The sequence below is a fragment of the Neomonachus schauinslandi genome, chromosome 3 (genome assembly GCF_002201575.2).
Source record: "Neomonachus schauinslandi chromosome 3, ASM220157v2, whole genome shotgun sequence".
Lineage (NCBI taxonomy): Eukaryota > Metazoa > Chordata > Mammalia > Carnivora > Phocidae > Neomonachus > Neomonachus schauinslandi.
In genome coordinates this window covers 107,047,134-107,064,154 of record NC_058405.1, presented here as the reverse complement: position 1 = coordinate 107,064,154, position 17,021 = coordinate 107,047,134, and the positions used below count along the sequence as shown (strand labels likewise).

The 17,021-nt window shown below is 35.2% G+C and overlaps 1 non-coding gene across 1 annotated transcript; it reads right to left on the bottom strand.

Annotated features, from left to right (window-relative positions):
* Positions 1-7,467: 7,467 nt before the first annotated feature.
* On the bottom strand, positions 7,468-7,571 carry LOC123324401. Its single transcript, XR_006539780.1, has one exon. It is a non-coding gene; the product is annotated as a U6 spliceosomal RNA (small nuclear RNA).
* Between the last annotated feature and the right edge of the window lie 9,450 nt (positions 7,572-17,021).

Below are 17,021 nucleotides of genomic sequence, written 5' to 3'. Positions count from 1 at the left end.
CCCTACTCTGTTTTTTGTTTGTTTGTTTGTTTTTTAGTTTGATTATTTTAAGTACCTCATATAAAGTAGAATCATACAGTATTTGTTCTTTTGTGACTGGCTTACTTCCTTTAGCATAATGTTCTCAAGGTTCATCCATGGTGTCATGTCTGGCTGGATTTCCTTCTTTTTTAAGACTCAGTAATATCTGATCATACATTTATACCACATTTTCTTTATCTATTCATCTCTTGATGGGACATTTAGGTTGTCTTTACATCTTTGCTATTGTGAGTAATAATGCAATGAACATGGGGATGGAAATATTTCTTTGAGATCTTATTTCAACTCTTTTGAATAAATACCTAAAAGTGAAATTACAGTAGCTCTATTTTTAATCTTTTGAGAAAACTCCACATTGTTTTCTCTAACACCTGCACCATTTTACATTTCCACCAACAGTGTATAAGGGTTCCAATTTCTACACGTAAACACCAATATTTTTTTTTTTTTTATCATAGCTATCCTAGATGTGAGGTGATATCTCATTGTGATTTTGATTTTCATTCCCCTGTTGATTAATGATGTGGAGCATCTTTTCATATGTCTGTTAGCTACTTGTATGTCTTTTTGGAGAGATGTCTATTCAAGTCCTTTTCTCATTTTTTCATAGTTATTTGTTGTCTTGTTTTGGTTTATTTGCTATTGAGTTTAGGAGTTCCTTATATATTTTGGACAATAAAACCGTATCAAATATATGGATTACAAATATTTTTCCCATTTTATGGGTCATTTTTTCACTCAAAAGATTGTTTATTTTACTGTGCAGAAGCTTTTTTAGTTTGCTATGGTCCACTTGTTTATTTTTACTTTTGTTTCCTGTCCTTTGGTGTCATATCCAAGAAATCATTACTAAAATCCAAGCCCTGAAGCTTTCCCCTTAGGTTTCCTTCTAGGAGTTTTATAATTTCAGTTCTCATGTTTAAGTTTTAAATCTATTTTGAGTTGACTTTTTTATATGGTGTAAAATATAGGTCCAATTTTATTCTTCTGCATGTGGATATCCAGTGTTCCCAAGACACAGTCTTTACCCCATTGCATCCTTTGTCAAAACCAGTTGACAATATATGTGTGGGTTTATTTCTAGGCTCTTTATTCTGACCCAGTCTATATGTCTGCCATTGTGCCAGTTCCCAACTTAGACAGATTTTTAAAAAAGATTTATTAATTTATATGAGCAGGGGAAGGAGAGAGGGAGAGAGAGAATCCTGAAGTGGACTCCCCACTGAGCATGGAAACTGATACAGGGCTCAATCCCAGGACCCTGAGATCATGACCTGAGCCTAAATCAAGAGTCAGCCACTCAACCCACTGAGCCACCCAGGCGTCCCAAGACAGATTTTTAGAATCTGTTTTTGTGGCAATAGACCTGTATGGAAGTAGTTTGTTAAGATTTAATATTAATATTTTGCTTTACCAATAACCTGCAACAACCTAGGCCTTTCAAGTAACAGAATCATAGAAAAGGAAAGCTCCACAATACTTGACCAGGGCTATTCAGCTAGTTGGTAATAAAGCAGGAATAAGAACGCTGATCATGTGAGATTTTGCCCAGTGTTCTTATAACACATGACTGACCACTCTTTCATATGATTATGAAAAACTTATTGTAGTTGTAGGATATTGCAAAATTTTCCACTTTTCTGGACCTAATTTCATAATTAAAGTGTAAAAATAAAAACAGCAGATGGGAGAGAGAATGGAGGCAGCCTACTTCAGCAGCATTCCTTGGACAGCTGGACGAGCAGATTGTGGGAACTGGAAAACAGTGATAAAATTGCTGACGATGAAGTCACCAATCAGTCATAATCAATTGACTGTCAAACCACAATCTTGTTCAGAATTCTTATAGACCTCAGTCCCTTTCTTATTTTTGTGAATGAAATACACAAAAGTCAAAAATTTTTTAAAGATTTTATTTATTTGTGAGAGAGAGAGAAAACATGAGTGGGTGGGGCAGAGGGAGAGGGAGAAGCAGACTCCCTGCTGAGCAGGGAGGCTACCGCCGCGCTCGATCCCAGGACCCTGAGATCATGACCTGAGCCAAAGGCAGATGCTTAACCAACTGAGCCACCCAGGCGCCCCTCACAAAAGTCAAAATTTTTGAGTAAAATAGACTGCAAGTCAAAGATTTAGAAATTCCCTTTTACCTCAATATTTCTCAGTGTCTTCAATCTCTTGTCTTTACACTTTATAACATTCTTGCCTAATTAAAAATTCAAATATTTATGGTTTGGAGAAACAGTCTTATTTGAGTGTAATTTAAGATTCACACATTACTGTGGTAAAGAAGAAAATTAAATTCTTTTACCTAAAGAAGGCTACAAAAATTTGCATAATATATAAAAGAATAAAAGGTAACAAGGCACAGCCAACTGCCTGATCCTAAGATTTACAGAAACAAGTTCTTCTAATTATATATTTTTAAATATGTTCAATCATTTATTTAACAAAATTTGTAAAATTCTTAATTATACTCATTAGGCAAGGTATGCTTCTAGACTCATATAACCAAACTAAAACAATCAAAAAGCTGAAAGATCCAAAACAATTTACAACAGCTTTGGATGAATTGCTAAACTCAAATAAGATTCCTATTGTTAAACTAAGTGTGACCAGATGGCCACAGGCATATAAGAATATGGCAAATCCTCAAGAAAAGTTGTTGATAAAAATGGCAGGAATGGTAGATCTGAGAAGAGGGATGCTAGCCTGAGAAGTATGGGAGCAAGGTAGACACAAACCAATAGATGTACACATTATATGTTAAAGAAAGTTCATCGATGAGGTAGGCATTGTCAAAGGATTAGGGGACAATGGGATAAATGCACTTCTTATACTGGATACTAAGAATGATAATAATAGTGATAATTAAAACATCAACCACTATAGGGCGCCTGGGTGGCTCAGTTGGTTAAGCGACTGCCTTCGGCTCAGGTCATGATCCTGCAGTCCCGGGATCGAGTCCCGCATCGGGCTCCCTGCTCCGCGGGGAGTCTGCTTCTCCCTCTGCCCTCTTCCCTCTCGTGCTCTCTGTCTCTCATTCTCTCTCTCAAATAAATAAATAAAATCTTTAAAAAAAAAAATAAAATAAAATAAAACATCAACCACTATATAGTATTTACTTAGTTTACTTAAACTTCGTAGTAACTTGATGAGTTAGCATTATTCCCCAATTTTACCAATAAAGAAATGTATATTTTTTGAGGTCAAGCCATGTGCAATTGTAAACTAAACAAATCACAGAACTCAGACCCATCTCAAAGTCTTTTCATTTAACATATATTTCCTGCTTGCAGATATATGGTCATACTTTTGAGATTGCTGAAGAACCAGGTTAAGTTTACAGTGTATAAATAGAGATGGAACAGATATTAGAGCAGATTAATAAATATCAGAAGGGGAGAAAGGTGGAGAGTAGAACCAGAAAGCTAGACTCAGGCAGTCTTGTTTGTGAATTTCTATTTTTTATAGTTGAACAGAAGATTGGATGTGTTCTCAAAAAAAATTTTTTTTTGCTTCCTTGTATGGGAAGGTTATCTTTAATATGTAAGCAACACGAATGGGTTTCTTTTCCAATAATCCACAATCCCTGACCTATCCTTTTGCCTCCCATCTTGGCAACAAGTTCTTCATTAGTGTTCTCTATAATGTAAAGGTCATGAGAAATAATTGATGTGAAGTATACCATATTAAACACAAGCAACTCTATTTTTATTCAGAATACTAAAAATTCTATTTGCTTATAGTGATCTAGATAACATACAACAAAATAAAAGCTTTCCCTTGGATAATTAAATATTTTTATTCAATTACCTGATTTAGCTGTCTAACCACTTAGGAAAAAAGTCTTTCTGCAATGCACACAGAATAGATGTCTCAAAAATGGCTAATGAATAAGTCAATAGTTGAACAAATGTATTTTAAAAAGGAAGCACTTACTTGGTTAACCTCTCAGAGCACACTCGAGATAATGCATGCTTTCCTTGATTAATCAACATCTTTATATTGCAAAAATAATTATTATTCATTTAAAAAGTGTGTCTTATTTTACTGCCAATGTGTATGTATGGACCAATAAGAAATTACGGTTGCCAAAAAAAAAAAAAGGCTATTGCAATCATAGGATGAATTAATACAAGCATCATGAAATCTAGCAGAGGAGGAGATAATTCCATTTTTCATTCTGCACCAATCAGACAATATATAGAGGGATACACAATATGTGGGTTAAAATTTGATTATCATAAGAATTTTTTAGCTAGTATAAAAAAAAGGCACAGAGAAAAAGGAAAAAGAGGGAAAAATTCCTATTGAAATTACATTACAAGAAATAGAAGGTGGTATTTGCAACAGATACCTTAATACAAAATGAACTCATTCTGAGTTACACTCTAGGGAAGAGGCAAGAGTTAAGAATAACATAAATCATAGGGATATCTGAAGTGCATTTTACAAATAATAAAAAAAACCACTATATATTTTCAAATGGAGAAATGCATAAATGCTTTGCATTTAGAAGAGCATATTGGTTTATAGCTGCTTCATTTTAAGAAGGGGATTTTTATAAAGTGGAGTATGTGAAAGCTGAAACAATCATGACAATATGGGTCTTCAATAGCTTTTCATGCAAGGGTACATTTAAAGAATTGCAGGCCCTATGGTGAGGAGAGGGAGATGAAAAGGGGAGCCACTCTAGTTTCTGCTCATTTTAATTATGAAATGGGAAAGATACTAACTGAACTATCAATTCCTTGAAAGCATAAATTATTATGAGTTTTACATTGATATCCTTCACTAAATTAATTTTAAATATCAGTAGCTCAGTAATCACCAGATGGATGGATGGCAGTAGGCATTTAGAGTAGATGAATTCTAAGTAAAAAAATGAGCATAAGAACTATTCTCTACCTCTAAAGGTAGAAACTTTAGTTTGTGAACAAATTTCAACTGAGCTAAAGAAGTTTTTTAGGGCCGGTTCTCAAGTATATTTTGATAGGTAGACAACTGTGGTCATTTAATTGTAGGTAGAATTATATAACTAAAGTTAAATTGCAGGGTAGCAGAAATGTTTAGTTTTGTTTAAAAAAAAATTCTGTTGCTGAAATTTACTCAGAGGATTAAAGTTAGAAAACTTTATGAAGTCCAAAGTAGTTTCATAATATGTGAAAAATATAAATGTTTCATAAATGTTGAGTATTATTTATTTACTCAGTCAACAAATTTATATGAACTTAGCATATGCTAGGGTCTATTCATATAATATAACAATTAAAAAACTGTTCTGTCTTCTAGGTACATTTCATTTTAAAGTGGTTATATAGCTACTTTCATGGGAATTATGGGAAACTGATACCTGCTGGAATAAAATTGGAGTGAAGGATACATCAAAGTTTGCTAGGACAGGTCAGCAAAGGTTCCCCAGAGGAGACGACATTTAAATGAAGTCCTTGACCACAAGGAGTTGGTGTTCACCAGATGGACATTTGAGAATAACAAGTCAAGACAAGAGTGAGGGTAAGGAGTAGCTGCTTTCTCATTGTGGTGGAAAGAGCATGACTCCTGGTAACAGATAAGAAATCTGGGTTTTCAGGAACACAAAGCAAATGGAGAAGAGGAGAACAACAGTGTACAAATGCAGTAAAGAGCTAAACGAACAGACTGTGGAAGACTTCGCTCAGGAGTTTTATGTATGCTAGTAAAAGGCAATGAATGATTTTATTTATGAGAGTAACATGGTCAGATCTCTGCTTCAGAAAGATAAAACAGTGCAAGGGTAGTGGTCAGATCACATGAGCAAAGAATCTTGTTAGAAAGCTCTTAAAACAGTCCAGATGAAGAACACTGAGGGCTGAATCAAGGCAGGGTAAACATGTCAATTTCAATTGCTCTTGTACGCAATAGAAAAGAAAAGTTAGGGGAGATATGAAAACTTTTGCACTGTGTCTCTCTTAAATAGGGAAACCGTGGCATTCACACCAGAACATAATTAAAGTACAGTCTTTTAATTATGCCCGAGTGGAAGCCAGATTCCTCTGCCATAGCTGGTAGCTAAGCATGTGATATTGGGCTCCAGATATATCTCTATTTTACAGAAGAATGAACAACATCAGCAGTTCAACTTTTCTAAAGGTGATGTGCTCAATGTTCTTATTATAGGGGAGGGGGGCACCTAATTACATTAATCAAGATACAGTTTCTCCCCTTAGAGATCAGTCAGTACACCTTGACAAGGTAATAACATCTTCTTGTTCCTATCACCTTTTTCCTCCCCAGGCTGAGTTCCTCTGTTTCTGCCAATTCCAGGTGCTTTTTCCACGTAGCTCAGCATTGGTCTTCTTAAAGTGTTTCCAAAGAACACTTCTTTAAAGTTTTTGTAACTCTTAATCTTCCCTATCCACCTACCAAATATTCTAATTTTCATAATTATCAGGAATTCAGGCTATTTCTTCCTTAGCACAGATCTGATTTTACAAAGCATAAAAGAGTTCTTACCTAAGAAATGTGTTTCCTTGGCTCAGTCAACTAGTATTGTGCTGCCCCTAATTCCCAGTAAAATATCATTTTTGATGTTTAGCATTTATAGCCTGCCCACAAAACTTATGAGGAAGAGAAGAGTCTGAATTTATTGCCTGTTCTTACTTAAAAATTGCTATCAATGAAATTAAGTCTTAACTACTGGATTCAGTGCTACCTAATTACCCATTTCTTCATTTTATAACTTTACTACAAGTAATTTTACTAATGGGGATTCAAGAAATCCTAATTATAATAGAACATGTAGAAATGCCTATTTTTATGTGAAGTAGGCTGAGAATTATAAAAGTATATCAATATATATTAGTTAACACCCTGCTTATTGGGATGCCTGGGTGGCTCAGTTGTTAAGCGTCTGCCTTCAGCTCAGGTCATGATCCCAGGGTCCTGGGATCGAGCCCTGCATCGGCTTCCCTGCTCCGCGGGAAGCCTGTTTCTCCCTCTCTCACTCCCCCTGCTTGTGTTCCCTCTCTCGCTGTGCCTCTCTCTGTCAAATAAATAATAAAATAAAATAAAATAAAATAAAATAAAATAAAATAAAATAAAATAAAATAAAATACACAAAACAAAAAAACCCCTGCTTATTGTGAAATAGCTAGTACCTTCTAACGAATGCCATGGTGGGTGATGGGCATTTATAGATTTTCTTTTTAGAGACTATGGAGATAATCCACAAATTCCTCCATAATTAACATTTTCTAAGAATTCTTTCCTTGCTCAGTATTTACTTCTATAATCACACTGAGTCTATAGCCCCTCAACATGGAAATATGGTTTCAAATATATGATGTCATCTCATTACTTTCTCATTATTATTATTTTTTAATTAAAGGATAGTTGACACAATGTTACATTAGTTTCAGGTGTACAAGATAAAATTTGACAAGTCTAAAAAATATTAAATGCTTCACAAATTTGCATGTCATCCTTGCGCAGGGGCCAGGGTAATCTCTGTATCATTCCAATTTTAGAATATGTACTGCCAAACTGAGCACTACTTTCTTATTATTTACTATAAATATGGTGATGAATTATTTACATGGAAAGTACTCCAAGAAAAGAGAACAGGTTATTTGTGTTGAAAGACCCTGAAATAATAAAGACATAAAATGATATACCACATATATATATACAATGGAATATTATGCAGCCATCAAAAGGAATGAGATCTTGCCATTTGCAACAACGTGGATGGAACTGGAGGGTATTATGTTGAGTGAAATAAGTCAAACAGAGAAAGACATGTATCATCTGATCTCACTGATATGAGGAATTCTTAATTGCAGGAAACAAACTGAGGGTTGCTGGAGTGGGGGGTGGGGTGGGAAGGATGGGGTGACTGGGTGATAGACACTGGGGAGGGTATGTGCTCTGGTAAGCGCTGTGAATTGTGCAAGACTGTTGAATCTCAGATCTGTACCTCTGAAACAAATAATGCAATATATGTTAAGGAAAAAAAAAAAAGAAGAAGAAGAAGGTAGCGGGACGGGAAGAATGAAGCGGGGGAAATCAGAGGGGTAGACGAACCATGAGAGATGAGGGACTCTGAAAAACAAACTGAGGGTTCTAGAGGGGAGGGGGGTGTGAGGATGGGTTAGCCTGGTGATGGGTATTGAGGAGGGCACGTTCTGCATGGAGCACTGGGTGTTATGCACAAACAATGAATCATGGAACACTTCATCTAAAACTAATGATATAATGTATGGGGATTAACATAAGAATAAAAAAAATTAAAAAAAATGATATACCACAATGAATTGCACAATCAAAATGGGAAATAATAGTAGAAGAGGAAACAGGAGAAGAGAAGACAGGGCTAGGAGAATTATTAGGTAATATGTATTTTCTGAGGCTCTGGCACCAGCATTTTACTATAACTTTATAAGGTAATTTCGTCATTATAGCAAAGATTTTCTGAAAAACCTCATTGTTTTTTTAGAAAAGCACTTAAAATATTTAAATAATAGGTATTTCATTGGTTAATGTCAGATATTACCATTTAATACAAAAAAATTTTTAAACTTAATTGCTTCATCTATATTTTGTTTCTAACAGATGTAGTTAACCCAAATACCTATATTTGAATATTAATAGATAAAATAAGAATTAACATTTTATTTTCCTGAGTATTTAAATATAGTCTAAGTAATTTAAGTTAAAAGGCATATACTTTCCTTTATTGTGTAAATGTTTCCTTTATTAAAATTTTTAATTTTCATATAAACTAGATCTTTTCTGAAATATATATTTTTCTTCCACTGTTTCATTTTTCAATCTTTGTCCCATTTCCATATTGCTTAAATTATTGTATGAGCTGAATACCTAGAAAGACAAGCCACTTCTTCTTACGTACTTTTTTGAAATATTTATTTATTTATTTTTTATAGTAATCACCTCTTTCATTTAATAATGTTTTAGGGCATTTCTTCATGTCATCACTCTTTTTCTTTTCTTTTGTAGAAGTGAATTTTGAAGAGATTTAGGATACTATTATGGGAATGCGACACTATTGGTTTAGTCAGTTTGTCATTATTTTTAAAAATTTTTTGTTGTTATGTTGATCACCATACATCCCATCATTAGTTTTTGACGTAGTGTTCCATGATGCATTGTGAAATATTTATTCTTTATTGTCAACATTTAACAAAATTCCTTCCACAAACCCCTCATCCCCGCAAATGCTGTTGGGGTTTGAGTTGGTCTACAATTTTTATATGATATATATATAATTTTGCAATTTTGAAAACTATGAATATCTGTGAAAAGCATGGTAACACATGAATTTAAACATGTTTCCCTATACAAAGTGATTGTAATTGCTCTTCAACTCCTTTCAATCTCTGATTGTACCAGTGTTGCAATGAGCTTACTTCAAGAGTATATGTAACAGGAACTATTAGTATATTTTCTTAAACCTAATTTCCTACATTATATTAGTGATTTAAAAACATACAAGCATATTTCTTCAATTTTTCAATCATCTATTATAATTATCAATTATAAGTGTAGTGTCTATATATTTTTTGAGATAAACTTTTTCTATTCTGAATCAATGAATATGCTGGAATGTTTCTTAAGTGGCAACTCCTCAAACCTGGCATCTTTATTAGTTTGCATACTTCTAAGCTAAGCTAGGAACTACTTTTTTTTTGCATTGCTTTGGTACGTTCCAATATGTGGCCTAGAGCATATTTTTACAGCATTTTAAAAAAGATTTTGTTTATTTGAGAGAGAGAGTGTGGGAGGAAAGGGAGGGTAGCGGGGGGAGAAGGGAGAGCAGGAGGGAGAGGGGGAGGGAGAGGGGGAGAGACAGGAAGAGGGAAAGAATCCCAAGCAGATTCTGTGCTGAGCATGGAGTCCAAGGCGGGGCTCAATCTCAAGACCCTAAGGTCATGACCTGAGCCAAAACCGAGTCGGAGGCTAACCTATTGAGCCACCCAGGCACCCCTATTTTTATAGCATTTTTGTTTTGCAAATCAGTCTTAGACATACTTTCTATAAAAGACTCAGTTCTTCTCTGAAAGAACATTTTTGTGGGTGGGAGGGGAGTTGTTATGGATGGCAGTCAAATCCAGAGTGGGCTTTTTGTTGCAATGTTTTTCATATGTGAATATCTACTTATTTAAAAAAAAAGCCTCAGACTGAGGTCTGTTTACTTGCTCATTTGTTTATTTTTGAAGAAAGGTTTGGGAGATAATCACTTCTTCACAGTGAAGTCATGATTCACCACAAAACAATACCAATGCATTGTTATTTCCCATTTAAAAGAAGCAATCAGTAAATTAGTCTTTGTATTTGGAAATTTGATAGAAACATATGTCATATCATACACTAGAAATTTAAACATGAGCCTTCAAATGCTAGTTAGTTAATAACAATTCAATAAACTCAAACAATTAAGATAAGCTTAGCATAGGTACGTATAAATTCTGGAGTCACATAGACCTGCCTTTTAGTTATAATCCTGCCATTTACATGCCTGTAACTGTGAACCACCTACCTCAAATCTGTTATTCTTAATTCTATTATCTTTAAAATGTGGGTAACAACAATATCTACTGAATTCAATTATTGGAGTAATAAATGAAATAGTTTTAGTTTATGTGAAGCGGTTTGAACAATGCCTGATGCAGAGTAAAAGCTCACAAAATGGTAGTTAAAAACAAGATGAGATAAAATTGTATATTTTCCCATAGTTACAATTTCAACACAAAACCCCATAAATTTCAGTGTTAAGTATTCTATATTAAAACTAAATACAAAAACAAAATAGTTTAAGTAGAAATGCCCACAGGGGCACCCAGATGGCTTAGTCGGTTAAGCGTCTGCCTTTGGCTCAGGTCATGATCTCAGGGTTCTGGGATGGAGCCCTGCATCATATCCGGCTCTCTGCTCGGTGGGGAGTCTGCTTCTCCCCCTCACTCTCCGTGTTCTCTCTCTCAAATAAATAAATAAAATCTTTTAAAAAAAATGTCCACACAATGCTATCACATTCACCAAAAGTAATTTTTTTAATAACAAAAACAGCAACAAACCAAAAACCAAAACAAACAAAAACAACAAAAATGCACACCAATAAGTAAAATATGCATTTGCAACTTAAATTTCAATAAGCGTTTTAAAATCATAGAGTCCTGTTCATCTGATTGAAGGAAAAGGTCGTTAATTTCTCTCTGTTTTAACTCAATTTCTAAGAGTAGTTGTTCTTGTGCTTTGGTGAGTTGAAGGAGCTTTGAAAGTTAAGGATTAAAGCACAAATATTTAAGACAAAGAAAAAATTTGCAGGTAATTGCAGACTCTATTAAAGTCTTAATTAAAGGGCACTAGGAAAGCGAATTAGCACATCTGAGATTTTAATCAAACTGCTATTTCAACCAATTTATTAATTGACTCCAGGATTAGGCTGTAATGTGCACTGTTAAGATTATGTTTGTGATCTGAAAACCATACAACTATATCTCACTATTCTTATCTCAGGAATAACCAAGTTGAAATGTGCATTTAAAAGGGACCTCCTAGTTTTATAGAGATACTAGTAGATCTTGTAATGAACACTGATCATTCTATGCCTACCATAAACCTAAAAAAAATAAATAAATAAGGTAATGTGGAATTCAGCAGACACTTGTTGAGTGGCTGAATGCTTATAAGATATTCTGATTCATCTAAAGACAAAAACCACGTTCTTGATTTAAAATACAGTTCAAACAAGAGTTACAGCAAATGGTCTATTGTGTAACAGAGCACTTATAGTTAACTTTACAGTATGGTACACTTCAAAATTTGTTAAGAGAAAAGAGTTCACGTTAAGTTTTCTTACCAGAAAAAAAAAAAAATAGCAAAGTGACACAAGGAAACTTCTGGAAAGGATAGATATGTTTATTACCTTAATTATGGTTATGGTATCATGGGTGTATTCATATGTTCAAACTCATCAAATTGTATACATTAAATATGTGCAGTTTTTTAAATGTGTATATCAATCACACCTCAACAACACTATTAAAAAATTAAAAAAGAATGTCTATCTGCATTCTCAGCAGGAATAGAAAAAATTTATTAGATAAAAATAAAATTCATTTTTTTTTTTAAGATTTTATTTATTTATTTGACAGAGAGAGAGACAGCGAGAGCAGGAACACAAGCAGGGGGAGTGGGAGAGGGAGAAGCAGGCTTCCTGCCGAGCAGGGAGCCCGATGTGGGACTCGATCCCAGGGCCCTGGGATCATGACCTGAGCCGAAGGCAGACGCTTAACGACTGAGCCACCCAGGCGCCCATAAAATTCATTTTTTAAAAATATTTTATTTGGGGCGCCTGGGTGGCTCAGTCATTAAGCATCTGCCTTCGGCTAGGTCATGATCTCAGGGTCCTGGAATCCAGCCCCGCATTGGGCTCCCTGCTCAGCGGGGAGTCTGCTTCTCCCTCTCCCCCTGTTTGTGTTCCGTCTCTCACTGTGTCTCTCTCTGTCAAATAAATAAATAAAATCTTTAGAAAAAAAATATATTTTATTTATTTATTTGAGAGAGAGAGAGAGAGCATGACCGGGGGTGAGGGGAGGAAAGGGGCAGAGGGAAAGGGAGAAGCAGATGTGAGGCTTGATCCCAGGATCCTGAGATCATGACCTGAGCTGAAGGCAGATGCTTAACTGACTGAGCCACCCAGGCACCCCCTTAAAAATAAAATTCATATTTAAAAATCTTAAAGATAATTGTAGTAAAACTAAAAGGCATTTTCAAACTATATAGAACAGTCCTATAAATTCCAAACTCAATGTCGTGTCATGGCCTTGTCTTAGTCTGTTTGGGCTACGATGACAAAATACAATGGGTTGAATGGTTCATAAACAGTAAACATTTATTTTTTCACAGTTCTGTAGCTTGCAAAGTCCAAGATCAAGGCACTGGCAGATTCAGGGTCTGGTGAGGGCTCCTTTCTATCTGTCCCTCTTTTAGTGATAACCTCACATGGCAGAAAGGATGAAGGATCTTGCTGGGGCCTCTTTTATAAAGGAACTAATCCCATTCATCCTCATGATGACTCTGCCCTCATGACCTAATCACCTTTCAAAAGTGCCACCTCAGGGTACCATCACTTTGATGATCAGGTCTCAACATAGAAATTTTGAGAGGACACAAACATCCAGTCTATACTGGGCCTATCTTATCCTGAAGTCTTTAATCAATAGATTGCCCTTCTGTATTTTTGGTCATAAAGTAGAGAAATACAACCTCACATAGTCTTCTGCATATATATGTGTGTATTATAATAAAGTTATTATCTGCTTCAGTGTGAAATGCATTCCTTCTGTAAATAGGTTATGTGTTACTCTGCTTGAAGGCAAAGGTAGCAAACGGAATACGCTTATAATTTTTTTTTCTCCCAGGTGATTTTTAATACCAGCTTATATTCTTATCTCACTAGATAAATAAGTAAAGAAATACTTCTTTACCTTAAATACAGTTTTTTTGAATTCCTGACATGTTTTAAAGTCTTTGGAAAACACAAGCAAAAGGCAATTATGAATTTTCTAGTGGCCAGGCTTTTTTAGCTTTAAGAATAAGAGTAGTACCAGCTCAGAAGTCTAGTTGTTAGTGAGATTAACCAGTGGGGCCTATTGTAAGAACAGATTTAGGTTTTTGTTTTTGTTTTTGTTTTTCCATTTTGGGGTGAGTAAACATAAAGGCTTTGACATTGACAACTGTATTAATCATGCCTCTTTATTTTATTTTATTTTTTTTGTATACTTCTGAAGCTTTGACATCTGGGGCCTTGCTGACCCCAGAGACACTACTCCCAGGGCTAGCCAATTCCTAGAGATAGTAAAGGACTCAGCCTGTAAGGGTGTCTTTCATATGCAAATCAACTCATCCAAGCCCACACTCCAATACCTCTTTTATCACTCTCTAGGGCTCTTAAGCTCCTGGCTACGATCCCCAGCTCCTAATCACTCAGGGCCAGGCACCAGACATCTAGAGAGAGCTGCTATACCCCAGAGCCCACTGAAGGTATTCAAACTTGCCAATCCTAAATCTGCTTACTTGCCTTGTCCTTTCTTTCACATGGAAACCACAGTAAAGGTTTTTGTTCATGCTTTCCTCCTGTTCCCTTTGCCTCCTTACTGACTCTGGGGCTTCCCTGTGTGACACCTACATGTGTGGTGCGCCTCCTCCCCTTAGAACCTCGGAGTAAAAAACTATCTTTTCAGTGGCACTTGTCTCCTGATCTGTTGGCTTCACCACACCTGATTGATAATAACATCTAAATTTTAAAACAATAAGCATAAAATGTTTGTACTATTAAGAAAACATATATATCTTGCCATTTCTAGGCATGGTGTGACTTTCTAGTCATGCCTAAGAGTGAAGTAAAAAAAAAAAAAGTTGCTTTAAGTAAATATTTTTAAGAGTTTCATACTTTCCATCAACCCATCAAATGGCTAAAAGGCCTGCTACCAATAGAGTTAGTTTATGTATATAGCAACAGTTCAAGTTACACCTGGCTAGAAGTAGCCTGATAAAAATACTACCTCATGTCCCCCAATAACCAATCTTTTTCAGGCTCTTACCTTAAGAATTAAAGGTTCTTTCACTTTTACCCATAAGGAAAATGGTTGAGGTACACAGGACCAGTGAGTACTTGTTTATATATAAGGATTCTTTAATTCAACATTGTAAAAATAACTTATAGACTTCCTATCTGTCACAATTTTTTTTAAATTTTTTAAAATTTATTTACTTGAGACAGTGAGTGAGAGAGAGTGAGAGAGAGACAGAGATAGAAGGAGCAGGGGGAGGGGCAGAGGGCAAGGGAGAAGCAGACTCCCCACTAAGCAGGGAACCAGATGTGGGGCTGGATCCTGGGACTCCAGGATCATGACCTGAGCCAAAGGCAGACGCTTAACCAACTAAGCCACCTAGGCACCCCTCTGTCACAATTCTTTAACATGAAAGTAAACATGCAGTGTTTCATTTTCACTTCACTATTATAAAATCTCCCCCCTTTCCTCCTCTCTCCCATGCAAGTCCACAACCTTTCTGTTTTTTTAAGCTAAACTTGGTCCAACCAAGTTTAGGTGCAGATTTCTAATAGAATGCATGAGCAAAAATGATTTTCTCACCTCTCAATGTGCCATCACACACCAGCATGACAAAATAGATAATTAAACTTAATATAGGAGACATCATGGAGTAGACTATTTTATTTATTATCTTTTCAATAGGTTTAAGTTCAAGACCTGACTGACAGTGGACAGTGGCTGACATTGATGGATATAAAAACTACCTATGGATTATTTTAAGTACTTTTATAGCCACCATTTCTCTTCATCATTAACTACGCTCTGCATGGCCATCCATTTCTATATAGTCAGTTAAATAAAGAAAACTGCATGTGGTTGAGTAGATCAATATTATTGACTTATCAAATAAGATTGATATGTCCATAATGAGTTTAAAAATGTTTTAAGACTAATATATTATGAAAATAATTGCCTATCATCATTACTTTGGGTAAATAGCACAATAATCATCAACCAACCACCTATTGATAGTGATGTGATAATTGCTCCTTCACTTTGACCATTTTTATCTTAATGATTAATCATTTTTTGAACTGTCTTAATTCAACTTCCTCAATTTCTCTTGTTCTAATCCTTCCCTTTCTATTAGGAGGTCAGGCTGTCTTCGTGCTCCTCTGAACTGCCACAATAACTTTCTAGCTAGTCACTTTACCTGTATTCTCATCCCTTAATAAATCATTCTTCAGAGTGCTGCCACAGAAATAGGGCTAACGTGTAGTGAGGAACAACTTTGTCCCATGCTCAGTACTCTTCAGTGATTGCTATTACCTAAAGGGTACTGTAGTAACTTTCTATAATGGCATAAATGGCCCTTCAGAATCTACTGTTTTCACACATTTTATACAATACGGGCTAACCATACTAGACTTGCAATTTGCAAACATGGCATGCTCACTTACATCTCTTCATATCTGAACAACACAGGTTTGAACTGCAAAGGTCCATATATACATGGATTTTTAAAAATAAATAAAAGACAGTACTCTAAATGTATTTTTTCTCTTCCTTATGATTTTCTTAACATTTTCTTTTCTCAAATTTACTTAATCGTAAGAAAACAGTATATAATACATATTAGATACAAAATATGGGTAAATCAACTCTTTATGTTATCTGTAAGACTTCCAGTCAACAGGAGGCTCTTAGTAGTAAGGTTTTGGGGGAGTCAAATATTATATGGGAATTTTCATTTGTGTTGGGGGTGTTAGTGCCCCTAATCCCTGCATTATTCAAGGATCAACTGTATTATAGTTTTCCTTTGCAAACGTCTTGTTACTAACTTATCATTGACTCAAGAAACCCTTCCATGACATTTTGCATGACTTGTCTATGCACACATAGGCATGCTCTATACTTCCCTTGCTACCTGTGCATACTGAATTGTAAGTATTAGTGTCATTTTTTCTTATAAATGTGTGCATGTTTGCTTCTCTAGCAGGCTACAATCTCTTTGAGTACAGAAAATATAAATTATCATATATATGACTTATATAGAGCCCACACATACAATGTATTATTAATTTACATAGTCATCTATTTCAAGGAGTTGAATGAATGAGTGGATATGGAGCCCCTGAGAGTCATAGTAGAAGGACAATTTTGGATAAAATTTTCCATCACTTTAAGTCTGATAGACTGCTATCTAGATAAATGTTAAGATACCACATGTTCTTAACTTCTAAGTTCCTTAAAGGCGGAAACAATGTGTGAACAGTTTACTCCCCTGAAACACCACCAACAAACCAATTGTTTCAGGAAAGCTATGTTTATGTTTATGATACTTAATGCAGTAAGGGAGAACACCACCTTGACTGAGTCTTATACTATCTTAGAACAGAAGGTCTTGGAAGGATATTTATCGTATTT